Source organism: Suncus etruscus, chromosome 7, assembly GCF_024139225.1.
Source record: "Suncus etruscus isolate mSunEtr1 chromosome 7, mSunEtr1.pri.cur, whole genome shotgun sequence".
Taxonomy (NCBI): Eukaryota; Metazoa; Chordata; class Mammalia; order Eulipotyphla; family Soricidae; genus Suncus; species Suncus etruscus.
In genome coordinates this window covers 14,358,958-14,371,123 of record NC_064854.1, presented here as the reverse complement: position 1 = coordinate 14,371,123, position 12,166 = coordinate 14,358,958, and the positions used below count along the sequence as shown (strand labels likewise).

The window sequence follows — 12,166 nt, the reverse complement described above, 5'->3', positions numbered from 1 at the left end:
ACCAACTATAAAACATGTAAGAATAACAAGCAAGGATAGAGCTACATTCTCATACATTAATTTTGTGCAATGGTGATGTAATTATATTTTATATAGAAAGGCCAACAAAAATAAGTTTAAATTTGGAATGAAGGGAAGTAAAATGGATTTAACTAAAAATGAACAAATTTCCTAATTGTCACTAGGAAGTATACCATTTTTCTTTTTTTTTTTTTTTTTTTTTTGGTTTTTGGGCCACACCCTGTGACGCTCAGGAGTTACTCCTGGCTATGCGCTCAGAAGTTGCTCCTGGCTTCTTGGGGGACCATATGGGGCGCCGGGGGATCGAACCGCGGTCCGTCCTAGGCTAGCGCAGGCAAGGCAGGCACCTTACCTCCAGCGCCACCGCCCGGCCCCAGTATACCATTTTTCAAGGTGACCTTCAGAGCAAAAATATAAACCTTTAAAATTATCTCAGGAGGCATGCAAAACACACTGTATAATGAACAAAACACAATAAAAATATAATTGATAAAAACATACTATAAAAGGCCAACAACCTGTTTCTTTTTAATACATATAAATTGGCTTAATTCAACATGACTGACTTACAAAATTAAAGTGAAAATGCTACTTAGAAAAGACACACAGACTCAGAAAGATTGAAAAACAGTGAAATAACATGGGTCAAAGAGATCCTGGGTGTGATTCCCCAGTACTGCCTGGTACTCCCATCTGTAGGGAGTGATCCCAGAGCATTGCAGAACGTGGACCCACGCAAAACAGAATGAAATGGATTAAAGCACACTGTAGAAAACAATCCAGGGGCCAGAGTGGCAATGACAGTGGGCAGGAGATTTGCCTTGCATGCTGCTGACCTGAGTTCAATCACTGATACCCCATGTAGTCTATACAGCAAGCTAGAGTGATTTCTGAGCTCAGAGCCAGGAGTAAGTCCCTGACCATAGCTGGTTGTGGCCCAAAACCAAAACCAAATCAACAATGCAATGTACTTTCCCAAGAGAATCTGGAATCCAGGGCAAAATCATTTAAAAGAAAAAAAAAAAAAGAACCAAAATAATGATACGTGGCAAAGAGCAAAAAACAATGAAATGCATACTGGTTGAAACAGAATTATAACTACTTCTCTCAGTCTACAAAACCATTTAAATCATGAATACAGAAGACCTAATTGACAAAAGAAAATTAAGCTGATTTATTCTAAAATTAAAAAATTAAAAAAAAGCACATTTGGTTCCAGTGACCAAAAAATATACTGAATAAAACTAACAAAAAATGACCTCAACAGATACCAAAGGTAACAGACATTTTTTAATCATGATGAAACTAAACAGATCTAATAATAAATGAAAAAGTTCTTATAAAGAACCACTGTATCAAAAAATGGTTACGTAAAATCACCTTTAAATCAGACATTTTAAAATTATAAAAAAATCTGAAAATTAAAAAGCTGCAATAGTGCTAATTAAAAACAAAACTAAAGCACTAATAATATTAATTCTAGAGCTTCTTCTCAAGAGAAATCATTAGCTATTTAATTCACAAGAAAGACACAAAGAACAAAAATATTAAATAGAAAACATCTGTAGTGTCATATTATAAAAGGGAATTAAAAATAATAGCCAGAACTAGTCTCTTCCTGTAAAAAAGTACAAGATAAACACTGATTTTTTTCAAAACAAAAATGAACAAAATTTGACCACAAAAAAAGGGAATACTTAAAAAAGGACAATTTCCAAACAAATTCAAAGAGAAGTAGGTAAAAAGTTTTTAGAGGACCAGAGTGGTAGCACAGTGGTAGGGCGTTCCTCTTGCATGTGGCTGACCCAGGACGGACCTGGGTTCGATCTCTGGTGTCTCATACGGTTCCTCAAGCAAGGAGCAATTTCTGAGTGCATAGCCGGGAGTAACCCCTAAACATCACTGGGTGTGGCCCCCCCAAATAAAAACCAAAAAATTTTTTTCGCCCCAGGAAAATGCAAGTAGGGGTATATGCCCAAGGTCACAAGCTTTCAATGACCCAATTACTAAATGATTTAAATTCTCCCACTGTATCTGGAGCGCTAGCTCAGTGGTAGGGCGCTGGCCTTGCAGGAGGCTGACCTGGGACGTTAGATTGCCAGAATCCCATAATGGTCCCCCGAGCCTGCCAGGAGTGATTTCTGAATGCCATGAGTAACCCTGGAGTGCTGCCAAGTGTGGTCCGACCCCCCTCCCCCCGAATTGCTAAAATAATAACTGCTAATATATCAATACTTTTAAAATAACAAAGATTTATACTTAACCAACTGTTTTTGTAACATAAGATTAGCAACTTCTATATAGCAAAAAGAAATCCCAATTAGTAATGATTACAATTATTTATTACATAAATGGTGTGCATTAGAACTCTGAACTGTCCTCCCAGCTGACCAGATATCATAAGATTTCATATCCATCTCAGAAGATGGATTCCACAAATTAAGAAACATAAACCTCTGGGTTTGAGGTACAGTACAATGGCTATTTTGTCCTTTACTTTCTTTTTTTGGGGGGGGGGGGGAATCACACCCGGCGGCACTCAGGTTACTCCTGGCTCTGTGCTCAGAAATCACTCCTGGCAGGCTTGGGGGACCATATGAGATGCCGGGATTCGAACCATCCATCCTGAATCTGAATCTGCTGCATGCAAGGCAAACGCTCTACCGCTATGCTATCTCTCCAGTCCCCCTTGTCCTTTACTTTCACCTCACTTAAGCACACTGAATAAGGCCCCAAACCCAATAAATAAGTACATAATGTTCATAACATTTACAAAGCTATGCTTTTGATCAATAGTATATAATTCTGACTCTTAAAAATCAATGTTTCTGGTTTCTTTCCTTTCTTTTTTTTTTGGTTTTTGGGTCACATCCGGCAGCGCTCAGGGGTTACTCCTGGCTCTGTGCTCAGAAATTGCTCCTGGCAGGCTTAGGGGACCATACGGGATGCCGGGATTCGAACCACCATCCTTCTGTATGCAAGGAAAACGACCTACCTCCATGCCATCTCTCCCGCCCCAATGTTTCTATTTTTGTGGTGTCAGGGCTCAGATCCAAAGTCTCATGCAGCATTTGGATTACCACTGGGCTATACATTCCTGTTCTAAAATCGATTTTAAAATTTATGTTTTGGATCCATACCATTTGGCAGTGTTCACGACTTACTCCTGACAGTGCCCAGAGGATCATAATTGGTGCCAGTGATCAAACCCAAGTTCGCTGCATGCAAGGTAAGTGTCTACTGTACTACTGCTCCTGGCTCAATGTTTTAAAATATACCTGTGACAATCTGCTCAGTTTGAGTTTTTCAGTTTTTATTTAGGCACCATAATTTATAAAGCTGTTAAAGAGTTCCATGCATAAAATGTTCTAACACCACAGTCCACCACCAGAATCAGTATTCCACCAATGTTTTGTACTCCCCTCCTAGCACCTGTACGTCATACCCCTTAAAGCTCAGTCTCCTAAATCAGGTCTCAGAGTCTGTCACCACTGACCACCTAATTTCTTCTTACTATGTTTCTTTACAACCCACACACTGGAGATCATTCTGTATCTTTCCCTCTCCCTCTGGCTCACTTCACTCAGTATGGTGCCTTCTAGTTTCATACACAAAGCAGGATTTCACCTTTTCTGATAGCCAAGTAGTATTCCATCTGAATGCATACCAGTTCCTTTAGGCATTCATTTGTTCATGGGTACTTGGGTTGTTTCCAAATTGTAACTTCTGGGGCAGGCGCGAGGTGGCACTAGCAGGGGTCTCAAACTCAATTTACCTGGGGGCCACAGGAGGCAAAGTCGGGGTGATCCTTGAGTGCAAAGTCAGTAGTAAGCCTTAAACATGGGGGTGTGTGACCCAAACAACTAAAACAAAACAAAACAAAAAAAAGATTCCTCTAGGGCAGGGCCACAAAATGTTGTACGGAGGGCCGCTAATGCGGGCCGAGAGTTTGAGACCCCTGCAGAGGTAAGGTGTCTGCCTTGCAAGCGCTAGACAAGGAAGGACCGCGGTTCGATCCTCTGGCATCCCATATAGTCCCCCTCAAGCCAGGGGCAATTTCTGAGCACTTAGCCAGGAGTAACCCCTGAGCATCAAACGAGTGTGGCCGAAAAACCAAAAAAAAGAACAGACCAAATTGTAACTTCTGTGAACAGTGCTGCTATGAATAGAAGAAGGTAGATGTCTTTTTGAAATGCAATTTTGCAGATTTGCAAAATTTGCAAATGCCAAACAGTGGAATTGCTGGGCCATATAAAATGTCAATTCTTACTTTTTTGAAAAATCTTCATACTTTTTCAAAGTCTTAATCAAACAACATTTCTACCCACAGGAAATAAACTTTTTTTTTCCTTTTCTCTACATTCCTACCAGCACTGGCTATTTCTACTCTATGATGTTTATCATTCTCACTGATGTGACGTATCTCGTTGTTGGTTTTTGGCTTTGTTTTATTTGGTGGTAGTGATGAGGGAAAAGATGGGCCATACATAATTCTGACTACCAGGAGTAATCACACAGAGATGAGTCCTGGCTCTGTCCTCCAGAGGTTGCTCCTGGTTGTGCAAAGGGGGTCATATAATACAAAGGGATTGATCTAGGGTTTACAGCCCTGGATCACGCGCAATGTCTTAAGCCCTGTACTATCTCTCTAGCCCTTCATTGTGGTTTTCATTTGCATTTCCCCAATGGTGAGAGACGGAAAGCCCTATTCCAAATACCTACTGTCTATCCATATGCCTTTTATTACAGAGATATTAAAAAAAAGGAAATAGGTTCAACTATAAACTCATTGCCATGCTATTTAAAGATAATTTACCATGTCCACTGAATACATACACTATGAAAATTCAGGATGCATAATTCACAACAACAAAACCCTCTCCCTTTTTTCTTTCATTAAGAATTAAGGCTTGAGCTCAGTGTTCAGGGAGTCCACCTAGCAAGCTCAGGGGATCACGAGGTACCATAGATGGAAGCTGGGCCTCCAGCATGCAAATAATGCACTGCATTCCAGCCTTCTTTAATCAGCTTATTCATTTACTTTCTTGATTTGGGGAACATTTGGCAGTGCTCAGAGACTATTCCTATTCTCAAAAGTGACCCCTCTGAGGGAGTGTTAAGTGGCTGAGAGGCACAAGAAATGCTAGGAATCAAACCAGGGTCAACTACAAGAAAGGAAAGCACCTTATCTCCTGTTGTATTTCCTGATGCCCTCTTTAGTTATTTTAAAGTTAGGAAATAGTATGTACTTTTTTCACACAAACAAGGTTTTTCATTTGGAGGAAATAAAGCATCTTCCTAAGACACACAAAACCACTTACTCTACTGTAAACAATGGTTCCATTTTATAAAAAAGGGAAAGTTTTAATAACAAAACCTTCCATTTTAATAGTGCATACAGTTGATACAATAATCATGAGAATCTTGAGAACTATGTAGCTGTTTCCTATCAAAATGAATCTATTTTGAAACTGAATACAAGTTGTGTGTGTGTGTGTCTCCTAGTGATCCTTGTGGAACCATTGCATGGCCAAAAATGGAATCTAGGACTCTTGCATACAAACCACACACTCCACCAATGAGTCATCTCCTTATTCTAACTCAAGTTCTTCAACTTTTTTTTTATAGATAGAAAATGAGGGGACCGGAGAGATAGCATGGAGGTAAGGCATTTGCCTTTCATGCAGAAGGACGGTGGTTCGAATCCCAGCATCCCATATGGTCCCGTGCCTGCCAGGGGCTATTTCTAAGCATAGAGCTAGAAGTAACCCCTGAGCACTGCCGGGTGTGACCCAAAAAAACAAAAAAACAAAAAAAAAAAAAAAAAAAAGAGAAAAAATGAGAGCACAGGGGTCAGAACAATTGTACAGTGCGTAGGGCTTGCACATGGACAATCTGGGGTTCAATCCCCAAGCTCCACAGGAGTATTCCTGAGTGCATATCCAATATTAACCTGAGTACAGCCAGGTGTGGCTCAAAAACAAAACAAAAACACACACACACACACAAAACACCACAACAAAGAAAATGAGAGCACATGCTACACAGCACAGGCTTACTTTTCAAAAATAGGACCTATACTGTGCAGTGCTGGGGAGAAGAGAAGCCAGCAAGGTCACACCAGCACAGTCAGACCAGTGGGGCAAAAAGGGCTTAGTGGTGATGATGAAGACCAAATTCAGGGCATCAAACACATGCCTGGCATATGCTCTTAATTCAACTGCTTGTCTAACCCCTGAACACACTAACTGTACAAGAAAGCAATCTCATACAACACTGTCTCTGAGAGCAATCTTAGCCTACTACGTAGTTAGAGTCATTCATGGTTCTCTGACATGTAAAAAATCATGTAAAATAGTTGGCTTTATAAAAACCTAGACACAAATTTCTTTCTGGTTTCAGGTCTATTACTCATCTTAGCAAGTAGTTCACTAAAGATACATTATTATTAGCTAACTGAAAACTGATAGTCAAATTTGGAGGGAGAGATCTGTAACTTAACAGAAAGTTTTCATAAACTATTTTGTATTTACTTTGTTTCTTGCTCTATGTTAAGAATGTTCTAGATGGGCCCGGAGAGATAGCACAGCGGCGTTTGCCTTGCAAGCAGTCGATCCAGGACCAGAGGTGGTTGGTTTGAATCCCGGTGTCCCATATGGTCCCCCGTGCCTGCCAGGAGCTATTTCTGAGCAGACAGCCAGGAGTAACCCCTGAGCACTGCCGGATGTGGCCCAAAAACCAAAAAAAAAGAATGTTCTAGACTTATTTTCTCTTTTCTTTTCTCCTTCCATCCTCTTCAGATGTTTTTGTGTGTATGTCTGTATCTATACCTATATCTATATATATTGCTCCAGCCCCCCAATTTTAATTTGTATAATTATATTAATATACACCTATATGAGGCCAGAGTGATAACACAGCGGTAGGGCATTTGCCATGCATGCAGCCAACCCGAGACCAACCTGAGTTTGATCCCTGCATTCCATAATGTCCCCCAGGCTGCCAGGAGCGGTTTCTGAGTGCAGAGCAAGAATTAACCAGAGCCCTGCCAGATATGGCCTAAAAAAAATCAATTAAAAAAGACCCCCAAACAACAACTAAAATCATATATATTTGTCAAGCACTTAAGTAATACATTATTAAACTTCATCTATTCAAATAACTGGGAATTAGAAAAATATTTCAGTATAGAATTATATGTTCTATATGCATCTTGCATGTAACAATATATATTATGTAGGTATGTCAAACATATATGCACAAAATTATTCATTTTACTTTCAATCATTTCTAACTTCAAAACACATTAAATATTCCAATATTGTTCCAATACTGTCATTAACGGTGTCTACTAGGTATCTGAAAAGATCGATGCACACCAATCTTCATGATAGTGCTATTTACATATTTGCATTATCATCCTTGAGCAGAGGCCATGCTAATCTTCTCTGTATCGTTCCAATTTTAGTATATGTGCTGCCGAAGCAAGCACAGTAGTGCTATTTATAACAGGCTAAGATCTAGAAACAACATAAGTGCCAAATGACAGATGAGTGGAAAAAGATGTGGTCTATATACATAATGGAGCATGACTCAATTATTAGAAAAGATGCTATCTTGCCTTCTTCTACAATTCTTCTACAATTTGGATGGTACTTAAAGAGGTGTCGTGGTAAAAGATATAAATCAGAAGAAAACCAAATACAGAATGATCTCACTAATATGTGGTACACAGAGACACCAAGCCAGGGAGCAGATAAAATAACTAAAACATACCTGTTGATTCAGACCAGAGCCAATACTACCTGAGGGGGCAGGGAGTGGAATATCAAAGAGGGGAGAAGGCTGAGTGGTCTGTGACAGAAGATTCCAAGTACTTTAATACAGGTCTAGAATAAAAACATACCTATAAAATATACACTCGTGTCACCCAACATAACCCCAACAAGCACAAATTGAAAATAAAGGTCCCTCACTTGTGTTCTATATACCTTTTCATCCTTTCCCTATAAACCTTGTGGTCCCTTTACTCTGATTCTTCTCCTCTCTGCCAATCAAATCTTCTCTCACTGTAAAATCCAAACTTATTCCAGACCTGCCATATGGTCTTCCCAACTGTCTAGAAGTGAAAACTACCCTGTTCACCTCAAAATGGTGTTCCTGACATATTCCACTCATGTGGGCTGAGCTGTGTTCTATCTATAATATTCCTCACAATTTGATATTATTTTATTCTTTCTTATTTACACTTATTTACCCTTTCTAAATATCGTCTATTTTCTTCAGAGAACTGCAAAGAAATAGCAAATATAAGATGACAGAGAGATAGCAATACATGCGAAGATGAGTGGCATGCAAAATTTGCACAAGGGAATAGGAGAAAGCACAGTGGGTAGAGTTCTGGCCTTGCATGCAGCTAACTTGAGTTTTATTCTCTGGTACCCCGTATGATGTCCTGAACCCCCACCTTGAGTGAATCCTCAATATAGAGCCAGAGGGTAAGCCTTGAGCACTGCCGACATGGCTCAAAATATAAAACCAAAGAAAATAATTTGACATGCAACAGGCCAGAGATAGTACAACTATCTAGTAAGTTGCTAAACTCGCACAATTCTTGTTTGATCCAAGGTACTTCATATGATCCCTGAGCACAAAGCCAGGAGTAAGTCCTGAGCTCCTGCAGATATGGCTAAAAAAGGATTTTTTTGGCATACAAATGGGAAAAACTCAGGGTAGAACCGTAATTTGTTACTCAGAATCACTCAGGGTAGAACCGTACTTTGTTATTCAGAAGCAGTTATTTTGTCCATATGGTTTTGCATAACTAAAACAATGATATCCATGGTAAATCCTATCTGCCAAGTTATGCATGTTAATCATATCTGCTACTACAAAAAGATATATAAGAAAGTAAATTCACGGGGCTGGCAAGGTGGCGCTAGAGGTAAGGTGTCTGCCTTGCAAGCACTAGTCAAGGAAGGACTGTGGTTCGATCTCCCGGAGTCCCATGTGGTCCCCCCAATCCAGGGGCAATTTCTGAGCGCTTAGCCAGGAGTAACCCCTGAGCATCAAACAAATGTGGCCCGAAAAACCAAAAAAAAAAAAAAAAAAAAAAAAAAAAGTAAATTCACATAGATTGAAATCAGATAGCAACTCTGGAGAGAATTCTTGGTATTATGCATACAGCATTAATATATACTGGCAGTTTTAAGACAAATATTTCTGAAATAACCTAAAAAGACATTTGCCCATTTTCTTCCTCTCCAACAACTTGAAAGAGACTAAATACTGACAGAGACAGAGCAAAATTGTAACTTAGGTGAACAGTTGCTAATAATCATGGGTTTCATAAAATTGAACTGAGTAAGGAAAACAAGGACTAGCGTGTACCTAGTTGCAACTTCAAAGGTAACCTACAAAGAGGACTTACAGTTTGGAATTATGTCTATCTGTAGCGACAGGAAGAACTCCAGGAGAACTCAGACATTTCAATGCCAAATATGTCACAAGAAGTCAGAGGTCACATTTTCTAACTGGGGATTGACCCTAAAGCAAGCAATACATGTAATTAATTGATGCCCTAATCTGAACATTAACTTGGATGGGACTAGTCTATCAGCCCAACATTTACCTAATCATTTAATTCCTGAATACCACTAGATCAAAAGTGAAAGATTCAATTGCTTTTTTGAGTAGAGTGACTTACCCCTTCTAATGAGCTAACTAGCAAATAACACTGGCATAGACTAATATAAAATCTAAACTTTTTCAACAGTATGTCCTTAAATTATCTTCTGTTAGAATGCCCATGGAATTCCAATGAATGTTCTAATTATCCCAATTGAAAATTTATATATATATATATGTTACTTTCACTGGCTATTAAAATATAGGTGACATTTGTAACAATAGTGTGACACAAAGTACTGAAATATCGTAAAATCACAGAAAGTGAAAGTCTAGATTTGTTTATAATGGCTTCTGTTATTATAGACTCTTTTGTCTTTTATCCTTGATTTAAGAACTATAAAATGGCCAACACTGTGATCTAAAGCATATTATTCCTGTTTTACATAAATCTTAATCAGCTGTAAATATTAGTCATCATTAAAAGACTTTCAAACCAAAATAGAAACTTCTTCCCCTAAACAGAAAACTAATTTTTTTCTTTTTGGTTCTCAGGTTATACCCAAGGAATATTCAGGGCTTATTACTGTCTCTGTGCTTAAGGGTCACACCTGGCAGTGCTAAGATGGCATTGAACTCAGTTTGGCTGCATGCAAAGCAAGCTCCTTACCCACTTTATCTTTCCAGCCCTGTAATTTTTTTCTATGTTAAAATTAATTTCAACTCTTTTGTTTCTATTTGATAATTAAATGTCATAAAACACCTTTTAGTTTCTAAAACATAAAATGTTTTTATTGAAAGACTAAAATTTATTTTGCTTATTCAGCTCCCCCAAAAGTACACCTATGAAGTTTCTATCAATAAACCCAATTTATTAACATGAGCCTTTTATATCAGAGGGAAAGCTCAACCATTAAAAGTCAAACTTGCATTACTTTGATTTCAGATGGACTCTTTTCATAAAAATACCTTTGATTCCAAAATACTAGAATCCAGTTTTTTCCCTACCCTTTCAGTTGTCTTTAAATACTGATACATTCTATTAGTCTCAACTGCAGTGAGACTAGCTTTAAACATATTATTGCAGCTTTTTTTTTTAAGTATATGTAAAGAGAGAGGGACAGAAGAAAGGAATGACTCAGGCCTCTTTCCTAGAAGATAGAACAAGACAATACTAGGCCATACTACTGTGACCTTGAAAGTTAGATGGAAGAAACATTTGCAATACAGAACAATTCTGTTTTGTTACAAAGATAAGGTTATTATTCCCTACTTTTCATTTAACTTTGAGAATCTGATCTGAATTCTCTTCTTACACAAAAAATTTGGGCAAAAGTCCACTAGGGAACAACATAGTACCTGGTATTGAACTGGTACCACCCACATATAAGGCCTGTGCTTCAGTCCTTTGAACTAACTTCAGAGATCCTGAAATTATAGCAACTTAAAGATCAAATATATGGTCTACATATAGATTAAGCACAGGCGCAACTTGTAGTTTGAAGATGATACTGTTACACAGTCTGACAGATTTAGTCTATATATAAACATAAAGAATGTTCTTATATATGTCTGTACTTGGAAGGACTTAAATTGCTTTTAACTCTGCTTGGGATTCCAGTAAATACCCAGTATCTCTTAACAACTATACTTTTTTTTTCCGGAGATGAGGCATTTGCCTTGCATGCAGAAGGACGGTGGTTCGAATCCCAGCATCCCATATGGTTCCTTGAGCCTGCCAGAAATGATTTCTGAGCACAGAGCCAGGAGTAACCACTCAGCACTGCTGGGTGTGATCCAAAAATAAACAAACAAACAAACAAACAAAAATCACAAGACAGAAACTAGGAATTTAGTGGAAATCACATAGATTTTAATCTTTCCCAAATCTCTCATGCAGAATTACTCTAAGAATTATCAAAGGAGCAGGACAGTTCAGGAGGTCCCTTATATGTAGCTGACCCTGGTTCAAATTCCTGGAACCACATCTGGTCCTCCAAGCACTGCCTGGAGTGGCCCCTGAGCCTGTCTAAATCTAGAGACACACAAACCCCAGAGTGAGCCCTAAGATAAATTATAGAGGATGATGATGAAGAACAAATGATTATTTATAATAAATTCACCATTTGGTGAAGATACTGATACTGGGTGGAGTCTGTGAAATGTGTGGAAGCAGAGGTTTAGTACACAGGAACTCTGTATCTTCCTCTCAATTTCATTATAAATCTAAGATTGTTCTTTAGGGAGCCAGGGGTAAAGCACTAAACTTGTATGCAGAACTTGGTTCAACTCCAAGCACAGCTTATGCTCATGAGTGATCCTTGAGCATGGAACCAGAAGTAAGCCCTGAACAGAGCCAGGTCTGGCCTCCAAACCAAAGCAAAACAAAAATATGTTCTTTAAAATACCCTTAAAATACTGTGAAACAAGAGTACAAATATATACTGATATCTACAACATGTTTTTTTTTTGGGGGGGGATTACTCCCAATGCTGTTCAAAGAGGTTCCTTATAACCA

At 38.6% G+C, this 12,166-nt stretch overlaps 1 protein-coding gene and 1 non-coding gene across 7 annotated transcripts in view; both read right to left on the bottom strand.

Annotated features, from left to right (window-relative positions):
• Positions 1-12,166, bottom strand: part of ZMYND11 (zinc finger MYND-type containing 11) — a 93,988-nt gene that overhangs the window by 53,835 nt on the left and 27,987 nt on the right. The window contains exon 1 of one of the 6 annotated variants that reach the window (XM_049776237.1): positions 1,100-1,119. The exons of the other annotated variants lie outside the window; for them this stretch is intronic. The gene's annotated coding sequence lies outside the window, so the exon portion shown is untranslated. Of the gene's footprint in view, positions 1-1,099; positions 1,120-12,166 lie in introns of those variants that run through there. 6 annotated transcript variants of the gene reach the window in all.
• On the bottom strand, positions 7,406-7,513 carry LOC126015300 (U6 spliceosomal RNA). Its single transcript, XR_007498179.1, has one exon. It is a non-coding gene; the product is annotated as a U6 spliceosomal RNA (small nuclear RNA).